At 38.7% G+C, this 17,308-nt stretch overlaps 1 long non-coding RNA gene across 1 annotated transcript; it reads right to left on the reverse strand.

Moving 5' to 3' along the window:
* Window positions 1-11,788: 11,788 nt before the first annotated feature.
* On the reverse strand, window positions 11,789-14,148 carry LOC117473296. Its single transcript, XR_004555024.1, has 3 exons — window positions 14,008-14,148; window positions 12,621-12,919; window positions 11,789-12,357 (listed from the first exon to the last, which is right to left on the reverse strand). It is a non-coding gene; the product is annotated as an uncharacterized LOC117473296 (long non-coding RNA).
* Window positions 14,149-17,308: the final 3,160 nt, after the last annotated feature.

Below are 17,308 nucleotides of genomic sequence, written 5' to 3' on the forward strand. Positions count from 1 at the left end.
TGTGGCGTTCTCTTGCCTATTGCTGTACACAGTCAGAGTACGACTCAAAACAATAATGCGTATCAACAGAGACGTTTCTTTCAGCTTCCTTGAATCGCTCACTTCTAAAGCAGGCTTATAGAGCTGTCCAAAGGAATTCTAACTGAAAATACACTCTCGTTGCAACACACAGAAGCATATATGGATAATTATTTTTGCAGAATGACGGCAAAGGCATGTCTCGCCCTTATCAGCCTTCGATTGGCTTACCCTGATATTTCTACTCAATTATTGTTTTTTTTATGACTATTGGGGTTACAGATTTGGTGTATTTTGAACAATTGCAGTCCCCATAACATGTGCCTCCTATCTTGTAATACAACTGGCAATAGTGTGCATCCAGACTATGTATCATGGCGTAAACAGCCAGCACGGCCCCCATAGGTAGATAGCATGTACTGTATAGATGGCTAACGTTGACTTTAAGCTAATGCCCCAGGATTATAAGACAGTAGTGGTATGTTGACCTTCCATCAGTTTCGTTGAATTTTTTGTATTCCTAATTGTTTTGGTTTGACAGTTGCCTTTTTTAAATTTAATTTAATTTATGTACATTTAGATTGCATGGACTTCAGTATTAGATGTGAAATGCTGCCCCATATTTCTATGGAGCACATGGCCAGCCGAAACATTGCTCCTTTTTAAATAACGATATTGATGCAAGCATGATATTTTACTAACAAGAAAGGCAATTTGTGCATGTAGTTACTATGACGTTAGCACATACTGCTTTATGGTTTTGTAATAAAAGCAAATTGTATACTGTGAGGTAGCTCTCTCATTAAACGCAACGACACTGAAATAAAATTGCCCCGCCATTATCTCTAAAGCGCACACGGATCATTTCAGTCTGGATGGGGTGAGGGGAAACATCAGCACTTTAGTGAGAGAACTGTTTGGAGACCCTTTATAAGTGTTTAAGTGTAAACATGCGCACACATGTCCAATATGACTCTTATGGCCTGAGCCTTTGAGACCCTCGCATCATTGGGTATTAATGTGCACACACTCAGACACACACAGATGCAGTCCAGTTCCAGCTGAGAGGCGGTTGCAAATTGACAGTGGAGGGATTTTGGAAGCAGGTTGATGGCGGGGGGAGTGCTGCTTAATATGGCATCTGTCGCACAACAGTGTGTTCCAGCTGGAACAGAGGGCTCCGGGGCCACTGGGGCCTGGTGTAAAATATACTGCGGAGAAGGTCACTTTCCACAGCTCCACTGAACCAGGCCGCCATCCAGACTGCTGCCAGTGTTGGCCTCCGCTGATGCGCCTACAAACACAAATAACAACACGCTAAATCTCTGAGGTAATAATCCACACCAGGCATCAGGAGAGATGGTTATGAAGCCATTAAAACACACTGGGAGGTAGTGTAGAGTGTGCAATGTTGAATAGATTGAAACAAGTCAGACTGCAGGCAAGGCAAATATGTTTTCAGACACACATTTGAGATGTCGTATACATGTCAATAAGAGAAGCAGTCATTCCTAACATTAATTAAAGCATTCCAGGTTTCAGGTTTTGTGCATGCTCACACACTGCCCCTGCCTAATGGAATGCTTTAATGTAAGTTAGCTACTGTTAACAATATTAGTTCTGTGAATGTCCTGCTATAACAAGTAAAAAAAGCTGCTATAAGAAATGACTATGTAAAGACACGAGTGGAAATGAAAGTTACCAATTACTTGATATTGTAGAAGCTATAGTGAGAAATCTAGTGAACTAAAGTTACTAGGAACAAATTGTTGAAACTACTGAAGGTCAAACAGACAATTTACACGTGATAGGAAATTATATAAAAAATATATACAAAAAAACCATGTCTGCAATAAAATGCCATTCAATTTTGTTGTATTTTAAAAAGCCAACATGTTTACTAGTTATACAGACATCAAAACAATGTAAAATAGGCCACAATTCTTTTTCTTGTATTAACACTTTTGCACCGTTTGACCAGCTTGAGCATTGGTCTCTCTGCTGTCTTTGTAACATAATGCTGTCACAGCAGACCCAAACCAATCACATCAGCTGCAGCTTCATTTCATTCATCTTACTTTAAAAGCAGTCAAATTCATTTTGCACTGCAAGTGTCTTTAAGTCCTTTTTTGAATCCTCCTTCACATATTTCCTTGCCCACATGACATTTTCCGCCAAGGAAAAAGAGTTTTGTAAAGGTATAGAATATAGGTCATCATATCTTCCCTCTTTTTCCGCAGCCCATGAGTCCCTCAATAAATGAAGAAGCACAAAAGGTGACCTCATTGTTCCATAAGGGAGTTATTATTAGCATTTTAGACAAATGATTAGGTGATCATCACAAAGATCAGGCACCTAACAGCTCAGAATAAAGTCTCTACAGAGAATAATTGCTCAAAAGTAATTTCCATCATACTTGGAGAAATGCCCAGTAGCGTGCATCCTAACTTTCTTTTACTTTTTCTGTGTTTTAGCATATTATTATGCATACCTCTTAATCCCTCATTTTCAATACAACTCCCCTATTGGATTAATTTGCCTGGTATTACTTCCATGCTTCTGCCCTCAATTGTTCATTAATTTGCGGGGAGCTTTAAACGTGACTGCTAATTCGAAATCTAATCTTCCATATTGAATGCATCAGCCACTAAATGCTAAACATTCGTCTCAGCTATCCTCCTATCCACCTATTCTCTTGTCATTGATTTCATAATGACCAGAGAATAGGTGTCCCTACTTGAATGTGTGTCTTGTGTATTGGATGATATGATGAATCATATTGTTGCTCATACCACATACGCTGACCTGGTTTTTCTTATGAAATCATAAAATCATAACATCCTTGAAAGAAATGATCTACGAAGTAGATCAAAGTAGATATCATTCAAATCTTTGAATGATATCCAAGTTAGGTCATAGCCGTCCATCTATTCATTTCTCCATCTATTTACCTACTTCTAAGCGCTTCAGGGTCGAATAGATGGAGTGAGAAAACACTTTGTATTGTAAATAATCAAAAACCCAAACCTCCAAACCCATTTATAATTTCTTTCAATTGAAGGTCTTTACTCTCAAAATACTCCAAACTATTTTGTGTTTTTAACCAGACACATGAGTATGAGTAATGTGTGACATGTGAGTACGAATTTGAGCAAATCTTTGGCCTATTCAAATAAAAAAAACAATACAATATGAGCTCAAGGTCCCTTTAGTACTGTAGCTATTCTGGAGCTTTAGATAGAATCACCAGATAATGGATGCCCAGTTGTATGTTGGGTAAGAAGGTTTATATTTGCATTTTTGCTTGCACGCTACAGGGTTTCAATTCAATGTTGACTTAAAGTTATAACATGATATCACTCAGCAGAGGTGGATTTCTCCATTATGTTATTGAAACTCAACCTTTTCTCCAACATGGATGCTCAGAAAACTGGACACACTCCTGCTGATGACGATTGTGTATGTGGTTGAAAATTCTAAAAGTGTTATTTTTGTCGTAATCTTTGTAACAAATGCAGCCTCATGCTTTCACCATTGCATTGTTTATGGACCTTTGGGATACCCCTCCTCTAGCAGAGGGGAGAAAAATGCACATTATTTATTGCCAAGGCAGTGTTAGTCTAACTACCTACTTATATCTCCAGCCTTATATGCTTTCAGACAACTAACTACAGTACTAAATCTTCTTTTAGGATAATTGAAATGTTCCCATTGTGCTCTCAGAACTTTCTTCCTCTCTCTATGCTCTGGATATGCAATGAGTTGCAAAATATTACAAGTACTCCCTTCTTTCTATCCCTTTTTAGAGGTATTTTACAAAGGCCTTGAAGGCAATGTTTTTTTTTATGTATTGTACGTGTTCTAACATGTGAAACTGTTTTTATGTGAAACTGATTTAGCTGTTGCCTTGACTTCCTGGAAGAAGACATCTTGTTTGTCAATGGCACCTCTGTGGCTCAATAAAGGATAATCAAAATAAGAAAAATAAACAATTGTATTTCATGAGTTTGCCTTACACGTCCTGCTTCTGAATGTGTTCATTGCTAATATTTAAGAAGTTCATCATACAGTACTCAACGTTCAAACTTTTACCCCAAGCACTCAAAATAGCTTTTAAATTGTACAGCCCAATAAAAAAAGTGTTTAAAGAATGTGAAACTGTTCTTATAATTGCTGGAAAGCTTTTAGTATGTCACATCTGATTTAATGGTCTTTGATGGCTCCATTTATTTGGTGTTTCTTTTTCTTTTTAGCCTCACAGTTACATGCCATTAAATTGATTCACCATGAGGCTCACACAATACCGAGTAACAAATGATGCTCTTGGAGAAGCAATAACCTTGGTTGCAGTTCTAACTATTCCCCAATGATTTCATTCTTTCAGCAGGCTGGGGAAATGGGAAACTGAGAAGAAGAACTTCTTCACCTTTTTTCAAGATCCCCACCGATCACTTCACAACGCTGAGAAAAAGATATGGTATGTCTTCCACACAAAATTTCACAAAATAAACCCACATTTTCAATTCCAATTGCTGCTTTGAATTAAAAGATCATAAATCAGTAGAGAAATATCGACTGAGCAAATGTTGTTCATTCTTTTTTTGAAATAAACCGACCCATAAATATTGAGCATCACAAAGCAAACAAATATAAAATAACTGAATAGCAATGTTTGAGCCTCTGAAGCTGAGTTTAATCAGATTTCACCTCAAGTGGTATTCATCTTCAATTCAAAGAGTGTTGGACACACACATTTCACACTAATTTTTTTCTTGGCAATTTCAACGGGAACAGTTATCAAAAGAACAAGTGATCTTGGAGAAAGGGAGTTTTTGCAACCTCTGTGTTGGTGCAATCTAAATTGCTTTTTGCTTTACACAATATTTGTAAGATGGGGTTTGCTTTTGATGCATCCAGTAATCTTTCAAAGGCACTGAATTCTGTAGCCAGGAAAGAGCGTGTTGACTTATGGAAGACACCGACTGAATGCAGAAAGGATGAGACTTGTTTGTATTTTTATGTTTTATTTAGGGTTTTGCCAAGGTTTGACATTGATCATTTTATGTCCATCTGCTGTACTGTGAAATCAGAAAGTATTAGGGCATGATGATATTAATATGATATTTGTTTTGGTTCTGTACTTTAGTAAATTAGATTACGTTAAAACCCTGCTCCTGTTATTTGAGTTCTTAAATGTCAGAACTAATATTTTGAAACAATCTAGTTTAAATATAAAGAGAGAGCTTCATACATTTCAGTGTACATTGAGATAAAGTTAGTATTTTAATTGCTACCTGTCACACTCTAAATGACTTTCAGAAAATCTGCCATCCATGACATCCATCCACTTAAAAAAAACCAAGACAAGAGACTGAAACGGGAAAAAAAAAGGTGAGTTTTTTTTATTCTTTTCTTTCTGGAGAAAATGTCTACAGTATAGTGCAGCAACCCGGGACACTCTTTGGGACTTGATGGTTCCTTTTGGTCTCTATAGGAGAATTGAGTGAAAGCACTCCTTGTCCTCTAGAATTAGCCCTGGGTGCCTCTCATACAGCCTGTTCTAATGGCAGTGAATTATGCTGACAAAGTAAGTGCTATAAAGGCCGACAGCCAAAAGATGGGACTTGAGGAAGTTCTCATAAAATGTCAGGAAAACAGAGGGTGCATTGAATTCTCCTTCCACATCCCTTGGGCGAGGAACAAAGCTGGGTGTTATCGTTGGTCTTGGCTGTAAAAATGCAGCGAAAGCAGTCCGGCTAATCCTGTGGAGCGTCATTGTGACGCTAATGATAAACCAGGTGTGTTTTTTTCTGTCTGCTACTACTGACCCCGACCAGCTCGAATCAGGCTTTAAGGAATCCGAGGATTACATTAGCTTTGTTTGCTTGCTGGAAGGCGAGAGCGCACCAAGACCTTGTTCTTGGAGAATAACAGACAAGGGCATCTTCCAGAGCTCTTTGCCAAATAGAAAAAGAAAGTAGCTCCTCTCCCCGATCCAACACAATATAGATTTTTCATCACCTGTCCACTTTGCTGGTGTATTTACGCTCAACGCAACGCATTGCATTAGAGTCTACATTTTGTACATTACACAATGGTCTACTCTTGCTGTATTATATCATTCCTCAATGAAACCTGGTACATCCAGTGTGCATTTCTAAGGCATCATGTCTTATCACAGTTTGGTGGTAGTAAACAACCTGGTAAACTCCCCAGCGCTATTTTTTTATACCGTTAAGGAACATTTATTTTTTTAGACATTACTATTCAAATAATTTGAAGTGGTAATAGCTTATATGGTTGGACAACCCGTGCAGGTCGTTATAATTAACCAAGAGCTTTGAATTATAAAATGGTATTGTGGAATAATAATATATAATACAAAGACAATATATTAAAGCAAGTTAATGAAACGAGTAAGAAACACATTCACAATGTAGCCATGATACAAGAAACAAAAGCATAAACAAACCTTGGAAATGCATTTTAAGATGTGATTTTGACACAATTTATTTATTTCTCTTCTGACTCTTGGTAATAAGGCAACTGAGCTTGTAAAAGTATATTTTATGACAGTTTTACTTTTACTCTACTACATTTTGAACAAGAATAATATGCTTTTTTCCACCACATTTGATTGACATCTTTACTATTTACTTTGCAGGTTTAGATTATCGATATAAATGTAACTCATTATTGAATCAATAATTATAATAGTATAATATAATCTGAAATCTGTCTGCAAAATGAGTACTTTTAATTAGATTTCTTACTTTCATACTAAGTAGTTTTACAATTCTGAACGCATTACTTTATCCTGTAACAGAGTATTTCTATCTTTGCTTTGATGCTTTTACCAAAGAAGCATTTCTGAATACTTATTTTTCCACTAGCATTACCTGTTGCTTGAACAAAAATCTCAAGTGTTCTTTGGGACCGTAGCTCAGCACAAGTTGAGTGGCCCCCATCCACAATCTCTAAGTGTGTACAACGGGCATGTTTGAAATGCATCAGAGCTTCTAATCCATCCGAGTTTAAAGATGTCTCCATGGTGATGATTGACGACGGTAAAAGGCCTCTCTGGTGAGAGGCTCCGGGTGAACAGATGAGATCACAAATCTCATCTCTTTCTGTCTCATTCACTCTCTCACCTCTCCGTCTCGCATACTCTCAACAACACACTGGAGCAGCACACAAACAGTGCATATCCCAACAATTCTATCACTTTCCCCCCCCTGTCATCTTCATGGAGGCAGTAAAAAAAGTATAGATGAAAACAAATTCAAGGTAAAAGAAAAAAAAACCCAGTCAGAGTTTGAGAGAGTCTTCAAGGTTCCTGTAAAGATTTGAATTGTCGGAGGAACTAGGAATCTGGACATCTTAAAATGGGCGGGCAGAGTGTACTTCCAAGATGCCACAGGCTGCTTTTACTCAGTTGAAATACCCATAAAATGATCTTTTATATCAAATAATCATTATTCTTTCCCTGAGAGCTGGACCTAGTCAGTGATTTGGTATTTCTCAACTGTGAAATCAGATGTTAATGTGGGCTTTCATGGTAAGGTGGTCCAGGAATCTGTCCAATAACGGTTGGTTTGACTGTTCAGTGTGCAAATGTGGGGACACACACGCATTTAGAGACATATAAACCGCCACAGGCTTGAATCAATGCCATTTTCACCATCAACTTCCAGTAATACCACCGACTTAGCATTTCTCAAACATTTCATAATGTTGGCACCTGGCCGTGACCAGAAGCTATGAAGAACCTTGATTCCACCAAAGTATCATGTCCCTCTGTCATGTCATTTCATTAGTGTAATGACCCATCGATTTAGCATTTATGCCACAAATTGTATTGGGGCTGGCTGTTGGCCAAGTCAATCACAGGCAGGGCCGGCTGTGCATCTTGGCAAAAGAAGGTGATTAAAATGACTTGGAAGAGCAAGGAGAATTTCCGATTCACCGCCCCAACAAACAGGAAGCAGCCTGCTAGCTTGACTGGGTGTCCTGCATTATTACCTTGTGTCCGGGGTGGGAGAAACGGAAGCAACAGATGGATGGCTACATGGGCGGAGGCTAAAGCATTTGCACACCAGGAGCCGCTTAATATCCGGTTAAACTCTGTGTGGGTTTTCTCTTATCGAAGTAGATTTAGTTCTATTTAATTCCGTTTCATTCCCTCTCAATATTCACAGTTTGATCTCTTTGGCCAATTTTATAGTTGTATTTAGCAACTTAGTACCTGGCAAGCCGAACTGATTTGCATATGATGTGTGCATTTTTCTGTGTGTTTGCCCTTCAAACACAGTGTTTACTATCTGATGTGCAGCAGTTTGAGAGACTGATGTTGCAATGCATTCCTGAGAATAAGAGTGATCATTGAAGTAATCAGTAATTAGATATTTTCGGGGAACATGTGACAACCAACCACTGGTTTACTTCATTTAGGAATCATCTGGGGTTTTTTCAAAGTTGGAGGGACAAATTGGTGGCTTTAGTGTCTGGAATTGTACAGTTCTGCATTGGACCTCCAGGTTGTAAAGTGATTTACTGGTATAGGTGGATCATTCTGCATGCAGTAACGTAGTTGCCTGAATAATAATAAGTAACTGTCGAGCTTGTTTCTCTTCTCTCCTTTGATCTTAGAGCTACACTTTAAGTAGGCCAAGCACAGTGCAACATTAAAACACTTGGAAGACCACTCATTTGTTGCTCTGGCTACCATTTCTCTGCTCTATTTTTCAAAAGAAATAGCAAAAAAAAACATTGCAGGCTGAAATTCATCTCTCTGGTTGTGTTGTTATGAAATGCAGGTACTTAAACCAAGTAAAAGTAGAATAGCTTTGAGTATTGGAAATATCCAATAGCCGCTATGCTAACTCATGCAGTGAGGTGCCCTGTATTAGAGCTACCTTATTTGTTGTTGATTCTACCACATTAATGCCCTGCAGATGGATTTATGATTTATTTTGGTAATGTTTATGGACTGGGTCTACTGGTATGGAAAGGATGCAGCTTTTTGTTTATCATTTTCTAAAAGCAATTCAAAAACAAAAGGTTCAGATTTATCTGACTGCTTGTGGTAATGGATGAAAAGTAGTTGCTAGAGTTGTATAAACAATTGAGGGAACGATACATTGAGATGCAGCCAAAGACATTGTGGGACCATTGTGAGATTCACACATCTAGAAATAAATAGTCTCATCCATATCTCCCCTTCCTGCGATGGTCATTACACATATGGTGGGTTATCGAAGACGTTAATTGATATGTAAGATATTGATTCCAAGCCCTTTAAGTAACGCTTGACCTTTCCAACAACATGTTGTCTGTCACTACATCAGATGGCAAAGGCAGGTAGCCACTGACATGCCTGTTTCCGTGCTGCAACAACGCTCCTCAAAGATTGCCGTTTGTCCCCATTCATCTCACACACTGCTCCCACTTTAACATATTGGCATTTCTGAGGTGCTTGGCGGTAATTGTCAGCCACACGGCAGCTCATCGTTTGTTTCACTGACATTTTGCCTTTGGTTGATTGTGTATTTAACAGGGGAAGGAAAGCAAAATTAATTGGAGAGAGGCCCTAATCTGTCTGCTTGAAATGTCACCCCTGTATTGTGATGCCGACACTGACACTGTGGCACACAAGAGGCAGCAACAGAAGGGAGGAATGCAGTGAAAGGGAACAGGAAAAAGAAAACGGAAAAGAGGGAGACAGAAGACTAATACATCAGTCTCTGAAATCAATAGCGCTCAAAGACTTAATTCTTGTCCCTGTGGGTTTTAACCTCAACCTTACGCTACAAAGATTAAAAATTACCAAACATTAATGTTCTGGGGTCTTTAGTGGCGTCTCTGAGCTCAGATGAATACAACAATCTTTATCAGGCGCTGCTCTGCTGCTTCAGAACAAGGATTTGTTGTTCTGTAATACATCATCTCTACAGCAGTATTCAGGTTTTCATGCAAGGCATAAGTAAGCATGTACAGGATAATCAAAGCATTATCATTCAGCAATCCGCAGTTTCTAGCCAAGCTCTATCCAATGGGTCGTTTTCAAAATGTCAACGCCGACCCCAGGGAGCCTCCAAAGAACATAGACGGCAACCCAGAAATCCTTCTATTCCCACATTTCCAAACTTGCTTTCCTGCTAGCTAATCTATGACAAGATTATACATTATAGGGTAGGCAAAGCTGCCAAAGCCAAAAACGTAAGTGAGACAAGAACATGTTTTGAATTGCACCCAACGTTTTTTTGTTTTACCTTTTTTGTTCAAGGTTCAAGGTTCAAGGTTCTTTATTGTCAATCTGACATAGCTACAGAGTAATTATGCAGTTGAAAATCTTATGTCACAGGCTTCTCCAACAATGCAACATAATAACATAACATAATAACAATAAGAGCAAGAGCAATACAAAAATAATAATAGTTATAAAAATGAAATAAAGTTATGATGTGGAATAGTGCAGTATGAGTCTATATACAAGTTGTACCAGGGAAATGATTTATAATCAGGCTATATACATTAAATATTTCAATGCGTTACAAACGTAATAGCAATGTTCCAGTTACTGCTACAATGTTAGCTACTTTTACATAACATCCTAACCTACATTCATGGTTAGCATTTTAAAAACATTTAGAGGCAGGAACAGGAGTTATAAGTCTCAAATGAACAGAAACTTGAACTAAAACTCTGGTATATTTGAACCTGGATAACATTATTATAGTTTTGCTCATTCAGATTAAAAAGTCGGGCTAGCTTTGCCATAAACCTCATTGTAGGGATTCAGGAAACACGACTCAGGCTAGACGATGTATATTAGGGCAAGCATCACAAGCATTCAGATGTCTGCCCGTCCAACAAAGGTAAACACTTTTCATTTCATTTAATCGTTTATTTGAAAAGGGACAATGCACATTAATGAACACTTACAGTAAGACAAATAATGCTTCAAGTGTAAATATGCCGGATTTGAGCTTTGAGCTAATTTCCATCCGTAGTCCCTGACATACAACATATAAGAACATGACATTTATAAACATAGCAAAAAATAAATACATGATATGCAAAAAGAGCAAGAGCAGCATCCACAAGTATTTACCACATGGCAGTACACACACAACTCCCCTCCAATGTGATCAAGTTACAGTATGTAATGATGTTGTTGCAACAATGCATCTTCAAATTCAAAGGGAGATCCTGGGGAATTTCTCTTCCCCCCCCCCCCCCCCCCCCTTTAAGGTCAGACAAAGATGTCTTTCCCCTGCATCTGATATGAAAGATATGTGTGCTCATTCTTTAACAGGAACTCAGATCCCATAGCATGTGCTTCTAAGATCTCTGTACTGATTTGAGCAGCATATTTCTTTCAAGGTTCGAGGCACAAGAACTCTCTTCCCGTCACGTACTGTAATATGTCTCCACACAATGGCATTATCCCCTGCTGTCCACCCACGCACTGCCTCTCCGGACAGCCTGTGAGACACACACTTCTGTACAAGCCTTGACACCTTAGATCCGCTGCTGGCACTCATATGTAGGGGGAACAAATGTCTCCTGTGATTTGGGTCATTCTGGATTTTGATGCAGTTTCCCCTCAATGTATATAATGAAAACAGACACATACAGTAGCAATGTTATGTTTTTCTTGTGAATTACAGATTTTCTTTTTGTAATACATTCTTTGTAGCTTGCTTATTGTGCCAAGCAACTTTCTCTAAATGACCTCAGACGAGGGCGTTGAAAGCAGAGAATGTCATGTCGTTGCATCATGCTCGTCAAAGGATTTTAATTAATTGCAGGTTTTTATCATTGCTGGCATTGAAATGAAAAACTTTTTGTTCTTGTTGTTACTGGAAGCTTTATTCAAAGTTTTGCATTTGTTCAGATATGTCACTGTTTTCTCACCAAAACCCTCTCACTCATATTGTAAGAGAAAATGTTTTACACTGTAGCATAAACAGAATAACTCTGCATATTCTCAAGTTAATTTCATACTGATTTTACATTATTACTATTTTATTCATCATATTAGTTTTTATATTTTATTGCAATTTTCGTACCTAAAAATATAAATATAGACATCTGATTTTACTAAATACAGATCCATCAGAAATGATCAATCAAACATGCTCATTCATCCACTTATTCATTCCTTCATAATGCCTTTCTAAGTTGTTCTAAACACAGACAGTGATCATGTGAAATGAATACCTTGTGGATAAAGAATTTTTTAGCAGATCATAAGAAAACCACGTGGCATCACTCATAAAGGGTGATAGTGATGATGATCCGGGAGAAGCAGGTTATGAAGCCCAAGGTTTGGTCCTGTAATTGGAAATCAAAAGGACAAAACAATAATGAATAATAGCAAAGACTATCTCAACTGTGGAAGAATTGAATATACATTTAGAAATGGATAAAAAGACAAATTATACTTTTTAAATATTCAACTTTTGTCAGGGTTATATTTTTCTTGTACCACAGATTCATATTCATTTCAGCAGTAAATCAGCTTTTCGGACATCAGAGTATTTTGTGATCGTGACATGGCAGTTATAAAAGGTTTTATGTGAGGTTGACACACTTACATACGAACATGCGGATGCACATGCCACACATGGCGATGACGCTGGAGATCTGAAGGCATCTGCCGCACTCTCCACTCATCAGACAGTTCTTTGTCTTCAGGCAGCACGTGGGACACTTCCTCCCGGAGCTTTTAGTCTCTGTCTCCTCGTATTTCGGAGGCTGAGTCTGCCTCGTGTCGTGGCTCTTCTCATCCCACCCCAAGTCTGCATCTTCAAATTGTCCCATGATGCTAGTTTTCTTTCTTTTTTTCAACAAAAGGCAAGTGGAGTACAATAGCGTGAGGACAGATGGATCAGAGCTGTGGAGACAATGGCAGGAATGTATTATTGTATGTGTGCCACAGCTTCACTACAGCTGAACTCTCACAGGGGATAATGTGAAGCATATTATGTGTCGTCTCCCACTCTCAGGCTTCACAAAACAGGCTTTGTTTACAATAACAACAACAACTGTCCAAAATGTCATAATGCTGTGATTTCTGTTCTGTTCGTTTGGACTTGGCAGCTCTGAGTGTAACAGTGAACGCTATGACTCAAGCTTTGTTCATTGCATTTACTAGGCGGTGTATTGTTTTTTCACCTCCATCATACTTTGTTTTTAGGAATCTAGGCAAGTACGCAGGTAACATTCCTGAAGTAAACACCTCCTTAAAATGTAGAGGACATTGTATAATCGAACATACAACAACACACACTCTAACTCTACTAGACTGCACCCTACTGAATCTGTGTATCTTTACGTACATACAATGATCTTTATATACATAAAGATACACAGATTATCAGGTTTGACCTAGCCATAATAATTGTTTCAAATGATTTCTTTCAAATCTTGAATCTTTTACAATATATACATAATGAAAAGTCCTTTTTAGCAATAAAGAGCAGAACATATGAAAAGCACAACTGTTCCCTTTCATTAGAGTAGAATCCTCTCCCAAAAGAGTGAATCATTAACACTGCAACCTAAACTTAAGTCCCTATGAACACTTTATTGAGTGAAGTCACATTGATTTGACAGATTAACAATTCTTCCGCGCTGATGATCATTTCTCGGGCCAGGAGTTGAGGCCCCCTGTTTTAACTGTCGGATACAATTGCTCCCCACAGACATTATCAGATATTAAGTGATAACCCTGATGGTGAAATAACGTCTTATCTGTGCCACCCGATGGCTCCCCATTTATTACCACTGACAGCAAATTAGATTGCTGGCATCTGGAGGGTATACCGGCGTTTTGAGTGCACCTTTCCATCTCATTCTGCTTTCAAAACTCCATTGGTTTTCAATCATAAGTAATGAAATTCCATCAGCCTCCTCGGCCATGAAAGCGACTTGGAAAGGAAGTGAGAGACGGCCATTAAGAGTAGAGAAAACGAGCCTTACCTTTTGCTTTCAGAGTCGCCTCTCTGTCGGGTTGAATCTTTTCTTTTTTGTAGAGCAGACTTTTGTTAGAGCAGAGCACTGAACACCTTAACCCTAACAGAGACTCACAGGCTGTTTATGGTGAACAGGGTGTCAGCCTCAGATCACATGAAGGTGTGTTTTCAGGTATAACTGGTTCTCCCGCCCTGCCCAGAAGGATTGTCATTACAGAAACAAGCCATGTCCTTTTAAAGGTGTGACTAAGAGGCCCCACCTACATACAATTCAATATGTTTAAAATTCCAGATTCTCCCATTATTTTTAAAAGGTGGTTTACTTTTAGTATTTACATTATCATATATCTTAAAGGGGCCCTCTAATGCTAATTTGCCTCTACTGTGACATGTCTCCATGCTTTAATGTTCGAAAAGGTCTTGCTTTTTCTCATACTGCCTGTACTGCAGAACCTCTTTTCACCCTCTGTCTGAAACCAGTGCCCAGTCTGCTCTGATTTGTTAGCTTGCCGTCTCTGTTGTGATTGGTCAACTGCTAAGAGATGTCCCGCCTCTTAGCCTATCATCTACAATGTGTGGAAGCGTTAGCCAAAGGAAGTTTGGCTTTTTTTACATTGTGATGTCACGTATGTTATGGAAGTAAACAAACGAGTACATTTGAGGCGTTTCAGCTAGGGGGGGGATGTGCTGGTGAGACACCCATGCATGAATTGTACATTTATAATAATTATTATTTAAATTATGATCATTTCATAAACACTTAAAATTACATTTTTCATTTTTAAATCAAAATATTTAAATCTGTGTATGAATATTTTTAACATTTGTGTGGTTAAAAGTATTATGTTGATTTACATAAAGATGGATACACAGACAGAACTGGTTTGTGAAGTAAAATGTCAACATTTAATTTGCATAACTTAAATTAATGAATCTCCACACACGGTATTATTGTATTTTAATAGCCAACAACTATTTCTTCTCAAATGCGTGACAGACTATGTTAATAAGTGTGTTCCTTCAGTCTTGCTCAGGAAATGCAATCAAGCTTTAATAAATAATTACACAGGATAATTAATTGATTAGACGGCACATTTCATTTCATGATGAACAAGGATAAATCTAGGAAAAAAGCAATTTATGGAAGCAATTAAAGCACACACAATTGGAATGTATTCAAAGTATTGCATTCCATTTAGAAACAGAATTACTTACTGAACAGTTTATCATCTATGAATGAAGCCACATCAAATGCACAGTAATTCATTAATTTTGTCTTAACAATGCATCGGATTTGGTGAATAGGAAGATGTGTGTGTGTGTGCGTGTGTGTGTGTTGTGTGTGTCAAGGGGATACTGGCAACAATAAGAAATATCTGAAGTGTTCTCTCTCATTGTGCATTATGTTATGATGGAAAGATCAGGCGCAAGAGGGGCTTGCTCTGTCCAAGGACATACATTTGTTGCAAAAAGTACTAGTACAAATGTACTAAATGGCTACCTTCCATTCTGCGTTGACTGTCATTGAGATAAGTGGTACTGTAGCAGAAATAGTCTTGAGTAAAATGTAGTAATTATTTAGTAAAGAAAGGGGAAATGGACATCAATTCAATAAGCACTTGAGACTATCGTGTAACTGTGCCAGATTTAGCGATAAAGGCCAATTTTCATCTTCAGTTCCAATATTCACTCTCCTATTCGCTGTGTTTTGGTCTCCACCAACTTTTTGGAATTATATCTACGAGGTGCTACTTCTTCAACTTTCTTCACCAGCTTGTCACTTACCCCTCGATTCCACCGGGTCCGTCTGCGTCGCGTCACGTCTGCGTCGCGTCACGTCTGCGTCGCGTCACGTCTGCGTCGTGTCACGTCTGCGTCGCGTCACGGCTGCGTCGCGTCACGGCTGCGCCACGGTTTTGGTCCGGCCTCCTCCGGCGTCATACCCTACCGGGCGCGTTTCAGAAGCATTTCAGAAGCGGAGCGTCTTGCCTGCCGGCTCGCAGTTTTTGTTGATTTGGGCATATTTCCTGGACAGGCTACTTTGTACAGACAAAGTTAATAATAATTGTAATATTCCAGTTATAAACGACATGAATCAAAGATGTGCTGCTGTATTTTAGTGGTAAAAAAATGCATTCATCATCATAATTATTCTATATATATAATTTACACAGTGCCTGTAAACCGGAGGAGAACGCTGGCATTTCTCCTCCTACTTGAAAGACTACGGAGGGATAGGGTCTGCAAAATTTGTTTATTTTGGGGATGGGCCGGATGCTGTCACCGTTTCACTTCCTGCCCGGCGCCTCTGCAACGCCTCGCGTCGCGTCGAAAAATAGACTTGAATCCTATTTTGAGCGGAGCCCAGCGCCGAGACGCTTCTGGGACGCTTCTGAGCCGTAACGCTTAGTCTGTCTGTTTGCTGTTTGTAGCTTAACAGACAGCTTACAGTGAATTTAAAAAAAACATTTAACAACCGCTTCTGCTCTTGCTGTGAAGCAGGTTGATTTAAATGGTGAGTGTGAACAAAAACAGTACATTTGTGGGCCCAAAAAAAACAAATGGGCTGAAACATTCAATCAAGGCGAACTCACAGCTCTTTAGACAGCTACTCCTTACATATGATTTCTCACCAGAAATCACACGTCTGAAAATAAATCCACTGTGTTATGGAGTGTTCAAGGAGACAATAATTCACATGGACAGCCAGGGTTGAAGCAGATGTGAAGTGTCTTTAGGCAAGACACTGATGGGTTTCTTGTCAAGAACAAAGAAAAGGGGTGGACAGTGCATGACACGTACCAAATGATATTTTCTTGAGTTTGGCAATTAAACAACTAAACTTTGTAATTTTAACTATACAGTATGTACAGATGGAGTTACAGAGCTAACAAAGCAACAAAAAACACTGCTTTCTACAAGTGTTCATCACAATACATTTAAGCTGAATTTGGAATTTGGCAAAAATCCAAATCCATTTCATGATGATGGCCATGTGCAGAGTATCAACATGCATGTTACAGTTCTGTTTCTGGCAAATGTATCCAAGATGGCCGCGGATTTTCCTGCTTTCTTCGCCCTTCTTTGCATTCGCTGCCAGCCAGCAGGGATCTTTTTTTGTGGTGATTCCACAGTTAACTTTCCTCTAGTTGTTATCATCTTCTTTGGTGTGCCTCAAATCGAGACACCTTTTATTTCCCAGAGAATGCAACTCTGAGGCAGACAGAATTGCACAGTGAAAGCAAGGCCCATAGGAAACCAATCTGAACTCTGATGGTGTCATTGTTCTGTAGCTATTACACTGTACA

This window comes from Trematomus bernacchii, unplaced genomic scaffold, assembly GCF_902827165.1.
Source record: "Trematomus bernacchii unplaced genomic scaffold, fTreBer1.1, whole genome shotgun sequence".
In the NCBI taxonomy this organism is placed as follows: domain Eukaryota; kingdom Metazoa; phylum Chordata; class Actinopteri; order Perciformes; family Nototheniidae; genus Trematomus; species Trematomus bernacchii.